This window comes from Vigna unguiculata, chromosome 4 (genome assembly GCF_037176805.1).
Source record: "Vigna unguiculata cultivar grain cowpea cultivar isolate G323 ecotype 2 chromosome 4, ASM3717680v1, whole genome shotgun sequence".
Lineage (NCBI taxonomy): Eukaryota > Viridiplantae > Streptophyta > Magnoliopsida > Fabales > Fabaceae > Vigna > Vigna unguiculata.
Genome location: NC_140795.1, coordinates 40,489,620 through 40,509,430, shown reverse-complemented (window position 1 = coordinate 40,509,430; position 19,811 = coordinate 40,489,620). Strand labels below are relative to the sequence as shown.

General features: G+C 31.3%; 1 pseudogene; it reads right to left on the bottom strand.

The window, feature by feature from the left end:
• Positions 1-3,759: 3,759 nt before the first annotated feature.
• LOC146887165 (uncharacterized) lies at positions 3,760-7,066 on the bottom strand (annotated as a pseudogene).
• Positions 7,067-19,811: the final 12,745 nt, after the last annotated feature.

The window sequence follows — 19,811 nt, the reverse complement described above, 5'->3', positions numbered from 1 at the left end:
GTGTAAAACAAACATGGCAATAGCAAAGAAAAGTGACAGAGAAAGGAAATAGAAGCTTATGCGTGAAAAAGAAACTATATGTTCTTTTTTTTTGTAAAGTTACTAGAACGCTGCAATAAAAGAAGTTGACCCCTTTAAATAGAAGAAAAATAAAAAATTAGGTTAAAATTTATCTTTCGTAATAGAAAAATTTTAAATAGGTCACCTTATTTTTATGTATTTAAATTTGATTCTTATTTTGAAAAATTTGATGCAAATATTTTCTGATAGTATTGTATTAATAATGTTAAAGATGTATCACATGCATATTTGTGACTCTTTTAATTTTAAAAAAAAAATACAAATTCATCATGTGTCAAGCTGATATCATGTCACATGGTAATGACAGAACGATGTAATAGTGACATTGTCACGTGTCACTGTCACACCAAATGTCATTCTTATTGTCTCTATTCGATCTCAATTTTCTTTTATTAAATTGACTAATTTCATCTCTATTAAAATATTAAAATAAAATTTAACTTTTATATAAAAGTCATAAATATATTTTTATTAAAATTAATATTTTTATTGAATATTTTTAACAAAATTAAGTTTATTTAAATTTATATTTTACATTGAAGTTGTTAATAGAAAAAAAAATTTTAAATTAATTTCAACTAACAAATTCGTTTATCAATTGCGTTCTATAAAATATATAAATTTATGAACTTGTTCGACTCTTTTAAAATTTATATTTTACATTGAATTTGATTTGTATTAATATATTATTATATTATAATTTAATATTACTTTTTATTTAAATTTATATTTCAAATAATATATTAAAATGTACAAAATTTAATAATTTCTATATAAATATTTGAGTTGGTTTAAAATTAAAAATTTTATAAATTTAAATGTAAATTTTTTAAATAATTTAAAACAACTTTGTAACAATTTAAAGCAAATAAATTTAAAATTTGAAAAAAAATTTAAAAAAAATTTGATGTAAAATATAATTTAATTAACCTTGTTAAAAAATATTTAATAAAAATATTTGTATAACATTTATATTCAAATTATATTTAGTTTCAATTTGTAGGGGACAAAGTAGTTCAATTTTGAAAAAAGAAAAATTAAGACTAAATTGCAATAAAAATAAAAAATATATAAACTAAATTGAGATTCAGACAATAACACTTGATATGACAATGTCAATGACACATGATACTGTCACATTGAAATATTATACTGTCATCGTCACGTGGTAAGACACCAACTTGATACAGGACAAAAAAAATTATTTTTTCAAAAGAATAAAAGGAAATAAAATAAATATTTTAAAATTTAAAGAAAAAAAATCACAAACTAATATGACACCTTTCAACGTTATTCAAACTATAGTAATGGAAATCTAACTATATCAAATTGTTCAGAATAGAAGTCAAATTAAAATAAATAAAAATAAAGAACCTATTTAAAATTTTCGTGTAGAAACACATAATTTAATAAAAGATTATAAGGGAATGAAAAAAAGAAGAAAATAGCGGTCCAAATACAAAGGACTATAAGAACGGTTCATAAAAGAAGTTAATTACTTTGAGATACCTCTCTGGATGGGAATACATATCGATCATTCCAGCTTAGAACTTATTTACTTTGAGAATAAAAATTAAAATAATCCTAACTAATAGTTTATCTTCAAATTAAGGTTTTTAAATTACGTTAAATTTTTCTTGAAAACAAATTAGTTTATACGTTCTTACCTGATTATATGTTGAATCAGACAAATTTGTATATTTTGTTATTTGAAGTTTCTTTAACGTTTGAGAAAATAATGTCAAGAGTAATTCTAAATCAAATTTTGGAAAATAATAAACATTATGATTTAAAATTACTAACTGTCATTTTATCTCTAAATATAAAATAATGTATCTAAATAAACATTCTTTCACATTGTTTCCATAACGAGAAGGAAGAAAAATCTCTAAAAACTTGTTTGAAGATACTATCAAAACTTTCTTGATTTGATTATCCATATTAAAGACTCTAATACATAGTCTTGGAAGATCTTTCGTTTCACTTTTAAGAACAGCAATCACTGTGGAGTTATAAAAAAAAGATTTCAAAGATACAAAACAACGAGAACATACAAAAATACAGAGAAAAATAATAAAAAAAACACAATAAGAAAGAAAGAAGAAGAGATATAAGAAAGAAAGAGATACAACTTTGTGCTTACGATGTCCAATACTGCTTATCTGTAGCATTGAGATATATCGTCTAATCAATGGCAGTGTGAGACCTTTTATTTATTCTTAACTTTGTGAATTTATCCCTTGTGAGCTTAATTTATTCTCACTATTGACAGCGTTTCTTTGTAATCTTGATGGTTCTTAATCTGCGAGAAGATTGAGAAATTGTACCGAAGAAATTTATATCTCGTATAATCTGAAAATGTTTGTGTACTTGTATAATCTGAAAAAGTTTATATACTCGGTGTAATCTGAAGTAATTTGTGTATTCATGTAATACGGAAATATTTGTGTATCGGTTGTAATTAAAGTTCTACTGCACCTAGGCGGACTGATAAAGTCGCACGGCCAAGTCCGTCTACACATAATCCCGCAAGCAAAATTATCAAGTGAGTAATCGGACAAGCGGCCTAGGTCACCTACTTCAGAAAATAAGACGACATCTGTTGACCACTCCACACTTAGAACATTACAGATAAGGTCCCTAGTACCACAAACATTAACCAAGGGCATGAGCCAGGCCCAAGCCCATCTAGGACCCAAGTAATGGCCCAGCCCACAAGAGGGACAACCATAATTAATAACTCTATAAATACAGGTGGATCCCAACAATTAAAGGTACGCTTTCATTAATCCCTTAGTTAAGATCTTTGAAGAAGAATCTTTGCGCTGACTTGATCGTCAGAGCCTTCTCCGCATGTAACCCCTCAAGGATCCAAAACGTGCACATCGACAGATGGCATATGCAGACCGAGGAGGAACCAACTCAAGAGATTGATGATTGAGATAAGATGATATTTGTGTCCTTAACATCTCTTATTTGTCTTCGCAGGAACAAAAATCTTATTTGATTAGTAAAATCTTTTAACTTATATATTTAAGGAAGAGCTAAATGTAATCCAAGATTCGGGATGAACTACTATAAAATTCTTTTTATGTTTGATTATTTGTTTTTAAGTTGATTCCTTTTTGTGCTTGGTGAAAAAGAGTCGAGACTACATTCAACCATTATGTCCCAAGAGGAAGATGAGACTTAGAAAAGGAATAAGAGAGGGAAAGAAAAATAAAAGAAAGAAAAGATGAAAGAGAAAAGGATGTGCAGGGGTTTCACACTAATACTTTATATTTTATTTAAACGAAAAGAAATTAAGGACTTTACAAGTTAAAATTTAATTTATATTTTTATAAAATATATATTTGTACTGATATTTTCACTACTTTCAATTGGTTTGTGGTTAATGAGGTATTGCATAATTCGAGCACACCGCTAGTAAGTTCTTAAACATATTTTATGAAGAAAAACTTCATTGAATAATGAATAAAAAACACATGAGAGAATCAAATACACTTAATAGAAATGGAATTCTTGCAATGAACAAACAATACATAACATTTTTTAAAACACAAAGCCACAATTTTACTATTTTTTATGAGTTAATATTTTTAGACTACAACACCTGTTAATATATAATCGATACAACAAGATATGCTAAATAAAACAAATTTCTTAGCTCAAGAGATATGAAGTACATCGTTATCACACTCTTCTTCCAAAAATAATAATAAGATACAATACAACACTATAGTATTACAATTAAACTTTGGATTAAAAAATATCAGTAAGTACATACAACACATTCATATTAAAACTAAACTTTGAATAAAATATCCCATGCAGTGCAAAGTGATAAGGTTCTTGCCTTTAACTTATTTTGTTTACCATGAAGGCATAATTGAATTTAAAAGAAGACAACCCCAAATCATGTAACCATTCTCACAAGCCATTGAGGCTTTCCCATTAATAACACACAACATCCCATTCCCATTCCAAATACCATTCCAAATCCATATCCTAGAGCCACCGCTTTCCATCCAAATCCAAATCCATCTTCTCTCTTGAAGGACAGTGAAGGTGGAGAATGTTGTTCAGGGTCCTTGCTGCATTTTTTTGTCAATGGGAGTCCACATAACCCTGAGTTTCCCTCATAGGAATCATTGGAAAATGTATTGAATTGTTTTCCTTCAGGTATTGTTCCCACAATGTGATTATTGGAAAGATTCAGAACTTCCAGAAAGTTCAAATTGGTTAGTTCTGTAGGAATCATACCAGTAAGCATATTTGAGGACAAATCCAATGATTCTAAGTTTGTCAAATTTGCCAAGGATTGGGGAATAGGACCACTAAGCATGTTATGAGAAAGGTTGAGCGCTCTAAGAGCACGAAGCTCTCCAATCACATCTGGAATCTCTCCCACAAATCTGTTTTTTGATAAATCAATGCTTACGAAGTCTCTCCGAATTTTTTCCATTGTCACAACGATGGATTTTGTTGTTATAGTCAAATAATCATTTTTTAATTTTCGAAAACCTGGGTAAGTTCCAAGGTATTCACTATTGTCACCTTGAACAACATTCTTCATGGCTTCAAACTTTCTTATGTAGACCTTTGGTATTGGGCCGCTGAAGTTGTTGGAAGAGATATCAAGTATAACTAAACTCACAAATCCATGTTTGGAATTTAATTTTTCAATGGGGCCATGCAACATATTGGCTCGCAAAACCAATAATCTCAAATATGTCAGACCTTGGAGCCAATGGGGAAAGGTATCCTCTAATTGATTGTTGGCAAGATTTAAATCCTCCAGAATGATGCAATTGGACAAAGATTCTGGCAAAGAACCTTTTAATTGGTTATCATTGAGATTCAGACTAATGAGCTTACAGTTGTTTGAAAGGATACTTGGCATAGTGCCATGAAGTTTGTTCTGCTGTAGATCCAAAACTTGAAGGGATGATGAGTTAGTAAGGCATTGTGGAATGATGCCCGTCAACTTGTTGTTGGACAATATGAGATACTCAATTAAACTTGCATTGCAAATTGAGGAAGAGATGCCACCAGTGATTTTGTTAAAACTAAAATCAATATACTTTAGTTGTTGGTTCCATGAGAATTGTTCCACAGGCAGTGATTGCTTCAATTGGTTTTGAGAGAGGTCTAATGAATATAATGAGCTATTTTTGAATAACCAATTGGGAACTCTTCCATTAATTTTGTTATTGGATAGGCTTAGATATTCTAACATTGGTACTTTTCCTGCTAATTTTGGAAATTCAACTAAACTTGTAGAAGATAAGTCCAACATCAGTAACGAGGAAAAAGTGTAGTTGACATTAGATTCAAAATTTAGGGATAACAGATCATTCTGGGAAAGGAGAAGATATTCCAAATTTGGAAGCTTAGAGAAAAGAGAAAAGTGAATATATCCACTTAAGTTGTTGGATGATAGATCTAATTTAGTAAGATTTACAAGGTTGAAAATTATTTCTGGTATATTACCTTGTAACTTGTTGTAGGAGAAATCTAGATACATCAAGGAATTTGATATGTTTGCATTGACGAGCCCTGTGAATTCATTTTTCCATAGAAACAAATACTCCAAAGATGGCAAGGATAAACACCATGAAGGAATTGACCCATTCAGCAAGTTGTTATCAAATGATAAGCTAACTAGACTGGAAAATCCTGATATTTTGTCGGGCAAAGGGCCTTGTAACTTATTATAAGAAAATTTCAGTTCAGAAAGTTGAGTTAAGCCAAACAATGAAGATGGGATTTTTCCTTCAAAATTGTTATATGACAGATAGAGAACATTCAATTTGGTTAGCCCGACAAACACGTCTGGGATCTGACCACTGAATTTATTAAGTGAAAGATCCAAGAGAGTGAGATGTTGAAGATTTGAAAGTGTTGATGGCAGCTCACCTCCTAAGTTGTTACCATTGAAATGCAATTCTTTAAATTTGTTTGCCTGTGGAAAGACATTTGGGATTTCACCACTAAGACTATTACTACGGAGATTGAGAAAAGAGAGACGAGGAAGGGTTAGGAGTGAGGATGGGACTGAATCGACAAGAGAGTTAAATGAGAGGTCCAATGAAGTAAGATGTGAGAGGTTAGAGAAGGATGGAGGGATTGAGCCTTGGAACTGAGAAAGTGAAAGATCTAAGATATTAAGAGAAGGATTAGTACAACTAACTTTTGGAAGATGGCTTCTAAGGTACAAATTATATGAAAGATCAAGGTATTGAAGATTTGGTAAACAAAAGATACCGTCTGTCAAGTTTTCTCTTAGCTGAGTCCCTTGAAGACTAAGAGTAACTAAAGAGGAAGAGAAATTGAGAATCTTAATTGAAATTGAAGACATGTCTGTATAATCCAAAAGAAGCTCTGTTAGATGTGTTGCATTTTGGAGTAGTCTCTTCCAACTGTCTTCTTTCCACGTTAAATCAAAGTTAAAAGAAAGATCGAGGGTGGCTAATTTGGAAAGGTGTGAGATTTGTGAAGGAATTTGACCTTGGAAGTAAGAATCAGATAAGTTTAGGTAGGTGAGGCTGGCAAAGGCACCAAAGTGAAATGAAAAATGAGATGGATAGAAAGAGTTGAAAGCAAGGTTAAGTGATCGAAGATGAGAAAGATGGAAAAGAGTACTGTTTGGATGGATTTGGCCATAAAGGCCACTGCAGGAAAGGTCGAGGCCAATGACATGGCCGGAGATGGGGTGGCAGGTGACTCCAAGCCAAGAGCAACAGTCTGTCTCATTTTTCCATGTTGTTGTCTTTGGATAATAACTATCATTATAAAAAGTAGGCTCATCAATAGTAAAAGAGTTACCGAACTCCTGCAAGAGAAAACTGTCATAAGGGTTGCATAAGGAATGAGAGGATGAAATATGAAAAAGAAAGAATAGAAGGAACAATCTCATCCATAACTCCATAATTACTTCTAATAACTCACTCTCAACTCTATGGTTTGATATTGATTGTGTTGAACACTATATGGGGGATCATCAACATTTATACCCAAAATCAAAAACAACGTATGCGCAAAGTTAGGCTTTCATTGTGTTGTGGACCCACAATACACAATGAGAGATTAGAAAGATAAGCAACCATTTCATACAAGACTCGATTCTAACTCGGTGTAAAGTGTTTAGTGTAATGAAAGGGTTAAGGAAAAAGATGCATATATGGAACTTGTGGCAAAAGTAAATCTCTGACACTGCTTCCACCTTCAAGACTTCAACAACCCACTACATGAATATTTTAAGTGCTTACATACAACTTTTGACTTGAAACTCATTCAGTGGATTAACTCTTAAATATACATAATATCATCATTTCTAGATGTTAAAACAGTAATGTTATATTCTGTATTATAATTGAACCATTAAGATTTTATTATTTTGTTTAATCCTTATCAAGTATAGAGATTTGTTACTTTTAAAGGAACCAATCTTTAAATACAAATATACTTTAATTAAATTAACATAAGATTAAAAGGAGTTTAAAGTAAATTAGTCACCATAGTGGGGTTACTGATTTAGTGGATAAATTTGTGTTGGAGGTCAACCTAATAAAACTTTTTTGGTCATAACGGTGGAGAATTTCGCTCCTCTATCTTTACTTTATTTTATTTTTTTATGTTTGATTAGTGTGGCCAATGCGGAGTTTGATTACGTCTTTTGAGACTTTTCTTTCCGTCTAATAACACTTTCAATTTTTGTAAATACATTATTGGATTTACTTTTCATAGCTTAAATATATTATTGGTCTTCATTTTTGTAAATTTTGTTCATTTTGATTCTCATTTTCTTGAAATATTAAAAAAATCTTGATTTTTTTTGTAAATTATAATCAATTTGATCCTTTTTCTAGACGTTCGTTAAATTGTTAACAAAATGTGAACAGTAACTGTCATATATCATTCCATAATTTTTAAAATTTTTTAAAATATTTTTCTAAGTTTTTTAATTTTAAAAAACGTGTCCACGTGTCAAGTCAACATTGTGACACATGACAGTATCAATCGACAGTATCGGTGTCATGTGTTAAGGTAGTATCATTACCACGTGTCAGTGTCTCGTGACTTATAATCAATTCAATCTTAATTTAGTCTTAATTTTGATTATTTTTATTCAATTCATTCCCAATTTTGTCTCTCTCCAAATTGACCAAATTTAATCTTTACATAAATGTCATACTGAAACTTTTATTTTTATTAAAATTTAAATTTACATTAAATATTTCTTTCATTATTTTTAAACCAACCATAATTATATTCTTCGAAAGAAATTATTATATTTATGTTTGATGTTTGTTACATGTAAAAAATAGGTTTAGAGTTGGTTTTAAAATAATGAAGAATTTTCTGACTAATTTTACAAAGGGTTAAGTATGTTATTAATCATTGAATTCTCAGACAGGGACAAATTCTAATTTTGGGTCAAAGTTCAAGGACTAAAATATACCTACAGTTCACACTTGGGCAAAGACGACTGAGTTTTAATAATGAAAGTTTAGTCAGTTTGGTATAAAAATAATGAAAGAAATCTTTAATATAATTGTGAATTTTAATAAACATAAAAATTTCAGTATAACATTATTATATAAATTAAATTTGGTCAATTGGAGAGGGACAAAATTAGGACTGAATTGAACAAAAATAACAAAAATTGAGACTAAATTAAACAAAAATAACAAAAATTGAGACTGATTTGAATATAAGTCACGAGACATTGACATGTAACAATGATACTAACTTGACACGTGGTATAGTGACAATGGCTTCGCACTAACACTACTATGTGTCATAATGCTAACTTGACACGTGAACAATTTTTTTAAAATTAAAAAGACTAAAAAAACCACGAAGTAACACGTGACAGTTACTATTCACCTTCCATTAACAATTTAAACGGTGTTTATAAAAGGAACCAAATTGACCACAGTTTACAAAAATTAGGATCTTTTTGAACATTTCAAAAAAATGAGGACCAAAGTGAACAAAGGTTACAAAAATTAGAACCAATGATATATTTAAGTTACAAATATATTTTAATTAAATTAACATAAGATTAAAAAGGAGTTTGAAGTAAATTAGTCACCATAGTCGGGTTATTCATTTAGTGGATAAATTTGTGTTCGAGGCAGTGACAAATCTTGACCTATGATTTTAAGGGGTTAAAATAATACATTCAAAATTTATAGTTTTTAAGTTGTATTTGATATGGACTCCATTTTAAATAAGTTTTTATAATTTGTTCTTTTTCATTCATTCAATATTGTCATATGTGAGAATGTTCTTGTATCATGTTCCAAATAATTAATATCAAACCCCTCCTCTCTAAGTTTTCTATTTGGATCTTTAGTATCATGCTTCAGAAGAAGATGTAAGGAAGTTGAATTTTTGTTTTCATCTTCATCTATAACTTCTTTTTTATTACTTTAAAAGAAATTACTTTATTCTTTTATTCTCCATCAATATAACCATTTAAAAAAAATTAAATTCAAAAATAATTGATCATAATCTAATAAAAATTTAGAGAAATAATAAATAAAAGAAAACTCTAGTAATCAAACCACAATTAAAAACTAATGATAAAAAAAAACACATGAAATGTATATTTTTTATTCTATGTTCATAAAAAATGAATATACAAAGATCGTGAAGTAAATCAACAATTATTTAACTATTAAACTAATATTTCGCTATCAAATGAGACAAAAAAATATTTTTTTATGAGAATAGAAGAAAATATATGAGAAATAAGAGTAAAAGTAATGAGTTTGTGTCTAATTTTTTTTTCTTCAAAATCAAAAAAAAGGATAAAAGTAAAAAAATGAGTACAATAGATAAAGAACTCAAAATATAACAAAAAAGAAAATAAAAAAAAATTCATAGATTATTTTATTCTTTATTATATTTAATTTTATATTTTATTTATTAACATTAAATGCAATGTCTTATAAAATAAATAAAAATATACCTAATTTAATTTTAATATTTTTTAATATATGTTGTATATAATTTAAAATTTTTATAATATTCTTAAAAATTTAAACAAAGTTTGGGGGCATGGCCCCATAGTTCAGAAGGTCCGTCAATGGTCGGAGGTCAACCTAACAAAAGACTTTTGGTCATAACGGTGAAGAATTTTACTTTCTATCTTTACTTTTTTTATGTTTCATCAGTGTGGTTAACGCGGAGTTTGATTGTGTCTTTTGAAACTTTCCTTTCCGACTACTCTATAACACTTTCACACAATAAGAATTGATTTTTCTTTAAACTTATACGTAATATATATATATATATATATATATATATATATAATATTATTTATTTTAAATTGTTTATTTGGTAGTATATGACAATTAATCTCACTATGGGTAAAGAAAATTTCTTAGGAAAGAGTTTTATTTGATTTAAAGTGCCAATGGGATTATTTACATTGACTTGGAAGTCACACACTACAAAGATGACATAAGTACTTGAATGCCTTGATTTTTCAACTATCAAATCTAAGTTTCTATCTCTTCAATCAATATTTAAAACTAATTATCATTTTTCTACTTCAATCATTATTCCCATAACTCCACCATTTAAAATTCTTAAATATGGGACATAGATTTTTGTTTTGACCATTATAATTGCAAGTTTTTGTATCTTAACAAGTATTGTCAATATTTAGATCGGCCATTTTAGTTTTTCAATTTTACCCTTCTACTTTCATGATTCTAATTATGTAATTTTTGTTCATCTAATTTCATTTCAAATATTTATATTATGATGCGAAAATAAAGTAAAATGTCATAATGAATGAACTCACTTAATAAAAGTGAAAGACGAATATTTGACGAATAAATTTGATTGAAAGAGTATAATACAATGAGAGGAATGCTTTCATGAATTTGAAATTGGATGGATATCAGAAAACATTTTCTAACTTCTTATTTAAATAATTCAACCACTGCTTCAATTTCATATCCAAAACTTGAAAGATGATGACTAAGAGCATTTCTTATTTTGACCCAGAAATTCAATACCTTTTTAATTCACGCAATCCACAATTTTTTTTTAATAATTTTAAAATATTGATTAATGCAATTATTTGTATTAATACGAACACAATTTTAGAAGAAGAGAATTAGAGAGTAGAATAAGCCACTTTATAAACTTTGTAATAATAAGAACAATAAATAAGTAGAGAAATACAATAAACTTAGAAATAAGTAATAATATTATGAACTTACATAGTTTTATAACTTTTTAAAACATATTTTGTAAACTATTAGTAGTAATATTTGTATCTTTTACCTTGATATTTGAAATTTTCTACTTAATACATTTTTTATAATATTAATATTATAAAAAGTGGCAAACTATGATGTACGGATTCGATATGTGTATTAGATACAATATTTATTTGATACGCCGATACATTTATTTTTAAAATAATAAGATATGATATGTGATATATGCATATTGAAAAATATATAATAATTCTTAAAAATATGATTAATATTGTGTGAATCCAAATTAAAATCATATATATTTAAGTTGTCAACATAAAAATTCATAAACTATTATCATCATAAAAATACTACTGCTTTATAAATTAAATATTTTAATTAAGAATATTGATAGAGTATTATAAAATATCAAATAAATTTATAATATAAATATGTAAAGTATCATGCATCGCCTCAGTAAAAGGAAATAGAAGCTCACGTAAAAAATAAGCTTCTATTTCTTAAAAAATGTTATTAGAACGCACCGGTAAAAGAAATTACCGCCTTCATATATAAAGGAATAAAAAAACATTAACGGTTTAAATATAAAGGATTACAAACTAATATTCCAAAAGCAAAATATAAACTATAAAGGAATAAAAAAGTTAGCGGTTTAAATAACTAATATTCCAAAAACAAAAGGACAACTAGTCAAAAAAAAAAAAAGTTAATTATTTTGAGATACCCTTCAAACTGAGTATAGATCATGACCAGCTTAGAACTTAATTATTTTCAGAATCAAAATTAAAATAATACTAAAGAAATATTTTATGAAAACAAATCTATTTAGAGTCTTAGAAACTGTCATTCCATGGACGAGAGAAATAAACAGTCGAGGATGAGAGGTGCTGAAGGCAACAGAAAACGAAAAGAAACAGAAAGGGATAACAGGAAAAGAGAGACTGAAAAAAAGAGCTTTTTATTACTGTATATCTTCGGGTGTATATGAAAAGGAGGTTACAAATAAATAAATATATATATGAATATATATATATATATATATATATATATATATATATATATATATATATATATATATATATATATATATATATATATATATATATATAATAAAGCATAACTAACTAAGATAAAAACAGAGTGCATTTTTGGTTGTTAGTAAGGACGGTAACGGTCATATTGGCGCCTGGCGTGGAAGGATTAGTGCTAGTCGTGGCACCATTAGTTTTCTTGCTTTTAATAAGAGTGTTTCTTTATTATCTGGAGAGTTCCTAATCCTAAGAGGAAATTGAGTTGTAAGTAGAGGATTATACTTCTGTAATCTCGAAATGTTTGTGTGCTCGTGTAATCTAAAGAAGTTTCTGTACTTGTGTAATCCAAAATGATTTGTATATTTATTGTAATCAAATTTTTATTTGATTAGTGAAGTATCTTAAACTATGTGTCTAAAGGAGAACTAAATGTAATCCAAGATTTAGAATGAACTACTATAAAATTCGTTTTATGTTTGATATATTTGCTTTATATTGTTCCAATTTTATGCTATGTGGAAAAGAGTTTTGAGACTATATTTTTTTAGATATTATCATGATTATTTATTATTAATTAAGAGATATTTTTAGCCCATTTGAGGACATAATTTTATGGGTATAATTATAGACAATATTTGATTGATATAATTATGGATATTATTTAATGTATATGTATGAGTGACATTTGAATAAAAGAGTAGGAAGTTTCCATGCTCCATATCTTCTAATTCTTAACATAGTATCAAGAGCTCAGGAAATTCTAGGAATAATAAGATTGTACAAGATTATGGTGGAAAACAATGGTGGATAGTCTCATGGTAAGCCAATAGGAATATTTGGCGTCACTACAATATAGGGGCAACAACTTCTTGATATCTTGAATATTTCCAATCACAAGGATTGTCTTCATGATAAGAATATTATTCCTTGGATTTATTCACACGAGATACTCACACCATGTGAGAGGAAATTTATTTTGTTTGATAAATGTGAAGAAGATTCAAACCATCCGGGTGGGATTGTTGAATGGGAAAGATGCTACCGCTACCACTACAAGAAAAATGTATGTTATCTACAAAATGTTTTTCATAAATAATTTTTTTTATCTACAAAAAATATTCGTAGATAACACTAAAGTTTGTAAGTAAAAAAAAAACAAATTACAAACGAAATTTTCATAAGTAAAAATGATCATTTTGGTAGAAATTTTCATATGAAACATTATTTACGAAAATGAGTTTAGAAAATAAATATTATAAAAATTATATAAAAATTATTTTAAATAATGTTACCTACAAAGAAAAGTTTCCTATGTAAAAGTTTTGGATAATGATATTCCAACAAAAATATTTGACAAGAATTTGACACAGCTGACGTGTCACGGTTTTTTTTAATTTTTTAAAAAATAAAAACGTTAGTCGCACGTGCAGCGGAGAGAAGGAAAAACCGCTTATGTTTATGTGAAACGTTGTTTTAGAGAGAGAAAGTTAAGAAAAAAAGGGTGGAAGTAGGGTCCGTTCTGCAGTTCGAGTGTGAAGACAGAGAAGGTCGAAAGTGAGGGTTTAGGGAGAATTAACGAAGGCGGTTTAGGGTTGTGGGTCCAGTGGACGAAGATTTTCCGCCGGTGAGAAACTTAACTTTAGAGAGAGAAGGGGAAGTTAACGAAGGCGACGAAGTCAGAAAGTGAAGAGGCTAATGGGGGAGACTGAGGCCGGGGTGGTTTGGAAGTGAGAAAGTGAAGACAGACAAGGGGGTAAGTGTGATTCCGCCAACCATTTGGGTTTGTGGGGGTGGTGGGTCATTATCAGGCAGTGCGTCAGGGAGAGGAGGCATAGTTGTGCAAATCAGTGGTGGGCTACCTGAGAGAAGTCGTCGACGACAAAGGTAACGTTTTTCTGTCGTATTAAGTAGAGGATGTGTATAGTTGGCTGTGGATGTGGTTGTTGGTGATATTTTTTCTTGTCAGCGATATGGGTTAATGCGCATTTTTTGTCTGTGTAATGTGTATGGCGTTGCAGGATTACAAGATGGACGATAATCGTGATGGACATGTTTATTTGTCGGAGGAGAACAAGGTTTGTTAATCTTGATTCATGTTGTAATAGTTGTGCAATTATAATGAATGACATTCAGTTGGTTGTTATGTTATCCAGATTTTATTTTGTCATTTCTGCAAGACGAAGTTTGTAGGTGCTATAAACAATAGACTAAGTGTGCAACAGAAGAACTATATTCAAGGCACTCCATTTTGGTGGTTTCCCATGGTAACCGATTCGGTGAAGATTAGTAGGAAACTTTTGAGTCTGTTATGTTACAACTGGGTTGAGAGAAGGGGAGGTTTTCGTATTGGTGGGCAAGTCGTAGAATTTAATCTATTAGATGTTTGTTTGGGGTTAGGTTTGAGGGTTTTGGGTGAAAGAATTGATTTAAATGAGACCATTTCTGATAGTGACACTTTGAATCTTTTTGGTGGTCAAACAGTTACTGTGGAGTTGATATACCACTATCTTTTGAAATACGATTATGATGTTGGTGGTGTGGAAGTCTTTTGCAGGATTTACATTTTGTTAGGGATATCAGAGTTCTTGTTGCCCAATAAAAAGGGTATTGTTTTCCCCATAATTTTTAAGCTAGTTGATGATATTGACAACATCGGCAAATATAATTGGGGAACATTAGTGTATGAGTATTTGGTTAGTAGCTTGTGCATTGCTTCATTGGGATTGAAGAACGAGTCAGCCGCAAAGCATTTAGATGTTGTGGGCTGTGTTTATTTGCTTCAGGTAATTAGAATATTGTTTTTTATTGTGCTGAAATACTGTTGTTGATTGTGCTGAAGATGGCGTTGTAATTTATTTAATTTGTCGCAGTTATGGTCATTTGATCATTTACTTGTGTGTAACACAAAGTTGACATGTCGGATGAACAAGTTTCCTCGACTTTTGCATTGGATGAATGTCAAAGTTGGTGACAAAGTGATAATGAGATCATTTGACAATAAAATGGTGAGGTCAGACTTTAAAATAGGTTGTTTGTTTTAGTTTGATTTTACGTAGATGGAATTTGTTTATAATTATTTGTATTTTTGTACAGTGTGTTGTTGATGTGTCGGTGTCAGATGAAGAACTTCGTCACGATGTTGTTAAAGAAGCATTTAAACAATTTGGCAATGCGTACAGAAATGAAGAAAAAAAGGAGAAGGAAGAGGTTCTTCGTCTCCTGGAGTATGAAGAAGGTGAGATAGCTAGTATGGAACATTCAATTTCTGAATTAGAAGAAATGGTTGCAAAATGTGAGGGTGAGGTTGGAAATGAAGACTCCCCAAATGATGGTTGTGCTGATGATGTGTTTGATGATGACGGTGATGAAGACGACGAAATGTGTGATGACCCTCCTGTTAAGCCGCATGTGGATGAAGAAGTTGTTGTAAACGATGACGGTGGTCAACATAGCAACATGTATGACCGTATGAAGGCCCAACCACGAAGGCGGTTCAAGAGTGTTGCGACAAGAACACCTTTTTCTGTTTACGGGAATAAGAAAAATGCGAAACGAAAATGACAAACATTGGGATGATGTAGTTATGAATTGACCTCTAGTGTGGATGTTATTAATGCAATAGGATGTGTGATGTGTATGTTGTTTATTTATTAGGTTTGAAGAAGCCGCAAGGCATGTTATGTTATTTATGACACATTATTTTACTTTGTTATGTTTACTTTGTTGCCTTATTGTTGAATTTAATCATTAATGCATGATATGGATTGAGCATGACTTGCGTCAGTGGTTATAACTTGGGATTGGCTTTCCTGACTAACATTTTAATGAAAATGACTAGACACGTCAACTTCACTTCAATCAGGTATGCGTAAAAAAAAAAAACACGTAACTCCCCACATAGGCTGTCCTTACTCCCCACTTAGGTGTGACACGTGATATTTCGTTTCATTTTGTGAAACACCCCATTGCTTGAATGGGAGAAAACTTGGGGTGGCCTTTGATGACTGAAATATTAATGAAGATGAGTTTATAAGTGAACTTAGGTTGAATGCGGGATGAACAGATAAAAATATATACGTAACTCCCCACATATATTGTCCTTACTCCCCACTTGGTTTTTATATGCGAGAATTGGTTTGTGTTTGCGAAACACTCCATTTGCGTCAGTGGTTATAACTTGAGATTGGCTTTCCTGACTAACATTTTAATGAAAATGACTAGACACGTCAACTTCACTTCAATCAGGTATGCGTAAAAAAAAAAAACACGTAACTCCCCACATAGGCTGTCCTTACTCCCCACTTAGGTGTGACACGTGATATTTCGTTTCAGTTTGCGAAACACCCCATTGCTTGAATGGGAGAAAACTTGGGGTGGCCTTTGATGACTAAAATATTAATGAAGATGAGTTTATAAGTGAACTTAGGTTGAATGCGGGATGAACAGATAAAAATATATACGTAACTCCCCACATATATTGTCCTTACTCCCCACTTGGTTTTTATATGCGAGAATTGGTTTGTGTTTGCGAAACACTCCATTTGCGTCAGTGGTTATAACTTGGGATTGGCTTTCCTGACTAACATTTTAATGAAAATGACTAGACACGTCAACTTCACTTCAATCAGGTATGCGTAAAAAAAAAAAACACGTAACTCCCCACATAGGCTGTCCTTACTCCCCACTTAGGTGTGACACGTGATATTTCGTTTCAGTTTGCGAAACACCCCATTGCTTGAATGGGAGAAAACTTGGGGTGGCCTTTGATGACTGAAATATTAATAAAGATGAGTTTATAAGTGAACTTAGGTTGAATGCGGGATGAACAGATAAAAATATATACGTAACTCCCCACATATATTGTCCTTACTCCCCACTTGGTTTTTATATGCGAGAATTGGTTTGTGTTTGCGAAACACTCCATTTGCGTCAGTGGTTATAACTTGGGATTGGCTTTCCTGACTAACATTTTAATGAAAATGACTAGACACGTCAACTTCACTTCAATCAGGTATGCGTAAAAAAAAAAACACGTAACTCCCCACATAGGCTGTCCTTACTCCCCACTTAGGTGTGACACGTGATATTTCGTTTCAGTTTGCGAAACACCCCATTGCTTGAATGGGAGAAAACTTGGGGTGGCCTTTGATGAGTCAAATATTAATGAAGATGAGTTTATTACTGAACTTAGCTTGAATGCGGGATGAACAGATAAAAATATATACGTAACTCCCCACATATATTGTCCTTACTCCCCAGTTGAATCAGGGATGAACACATAATTATATTCTGAATTAGAAAATGAGTGTTGATAGAAGATAACAGTGGACTGGAACTTTGAATACATAAACTGTATTGCATATTACAACATACGTTTGCGCTACTATGTAGAATGATGATTAACATAGTTGTGAATAAATCACCTGAAGTCTTGAAACGACCAACATACCAAGAGTACTAAGCAGCAAAACTACACACACAAAATATACCGTAGAACCAACGAAACAAAGAAAATCGTACTTGAAATAAAGGAAATTACATACTAAGCACCACAACCATGTAATTTGTCACATATATTCATGGATCATTTTTGTGCGCAGCGTTAGTGCTTGAGGAGGTACCATCATTGGCAGACGACCCTTGGCCATGGTCAGTCTTGTTGGTGACCATTGGGGGTTTTACAAGTTTTCGCAATAACTCATCAATGTTTGGATCCATGCATGGGGGGAGTACAATGTCAGGCCTTTTAGTCGCATGGATAAGCTCATCCGTTGGTTGACATATATCTGCCTTGAAGATCTAGTACCACAGAGTAACAAAATGCATACCAAGTCAAGGTTTGCGGAAAAAATAAGAGTATCTCGTTGGCAATGTTTAAGAGTGTGATTCACACCTTCACAATGTTGCGTGCTGTAATGTTGACATAGCAAAGTCGGGGACGGGGACTGAATGCTGCAACCTATTATAAGAAGTGTTAAACTTAGACACATGATGTTATAGAATATTGAAACATGAATACGATTAACTGTTTCAGGTTGGCAACATATGTTCGTACTGTGTGCAACAGCAAAACAACCCCCACTGTCAGGTTTTGGCCGAATTCTGGATTGAGCAGCACCTTCCTATGGACACTTGCCCACACCGTCGCACTGGTATCCTGTTGTTGGTTTAAGTAAAAATATTAATTGAAGTATGTCCTGAACCAAGAATACCAAATGTGTGTTTTGTACGGTTACCTTAATACATATTTGCATATCTCCTAGCCCATTAGGCTTACATTGTTTGACAATGCATGCCACAAACGGAAGAATGGTTGTGCATTTGCAACTTCCTAACTGGGTTGCATTTTCAATTTTGCCTTCCTTCAGTAGCCCTGCAGAAAACAAGTTTTTCACCCAAATGTCATTCGTTAACTAATAGGTTGGACATATCTAAAATTATCAGTCACGGAATACCATGGAATTTTATGAACTGTTCTGCCTATAACCATGGATTGGATTTGAAATCTCGTTCGTAAGTTGCGGAGGCAATGTCACGAGCAAATTGCTGAGTGCTTGCAGCTTCTTCATCGTCCCGATTGATCATTGCTGCTTGCACATTTCCCGCAGGTCCTGGAATCAGTGTTCTTGATGAGTTGCCTCTTTTCACGAATGATTCCAAATCCTGTTCTTCAACATCAAGTCCTTGCCAGGGTTCCATTACCTAACAACGTACGACAACATCAGAAAAAAAATAAAAATTTTAACCCCGTAATAGAAGGTCGACAAAAAAGCACTTGTACATGTACACGATAAGAAATTTGGAATGGAAACCTTATTTCGTCGATCCTTTTAAATTGCCACGAAGGAATAAATTGGTGGTTTTTGTTGGGTGGGAAAGTGTTGGGCCAATGGTCCAGTACTTATACTAAAAGGTCCGTTGGCGAAATGACTAAAATGCCCTAACTTTTCTTGCATTGTAAGTTTGTATTTAAAGCGGTCTGTTTCCTGTTCCATCCAGCAGAAGTAAATGTCTTTCCAACTCCCCCACCTACCATCTCTTAACTCACCTTTATGGCACCAGCGTCCCCATTTTGAAGATGCAGTTCATTGATGTCTCATAATGGTTACCCCAGCTACTGTAAGACTGATGAGCCATCAATGCGGACATCACCATAAAGCCATGTTGGTGGCAATCTTCATTGGAGGTAAGTCATTGACCTGTTTTTTTAAAAAATAAATTTTTTCCCGTTCACACCTGTTCCATATACTTATTAATGAAGCACAATGTGTGCAGTATCACACTAACTAGAAGATGGCATCCGTGTGTCATTTCGTTTTTAGGGTTCAAGTTGACAAAAGGTTTTTTTTAAGGTAACAAAAAATAAATACAGCCCTAACATTGGTAAGTCAAGTTGGTGGAAAAATTAATGTGTGTCATTTGTAGGCATTTAATTTACCTCAAGATTGAGGTG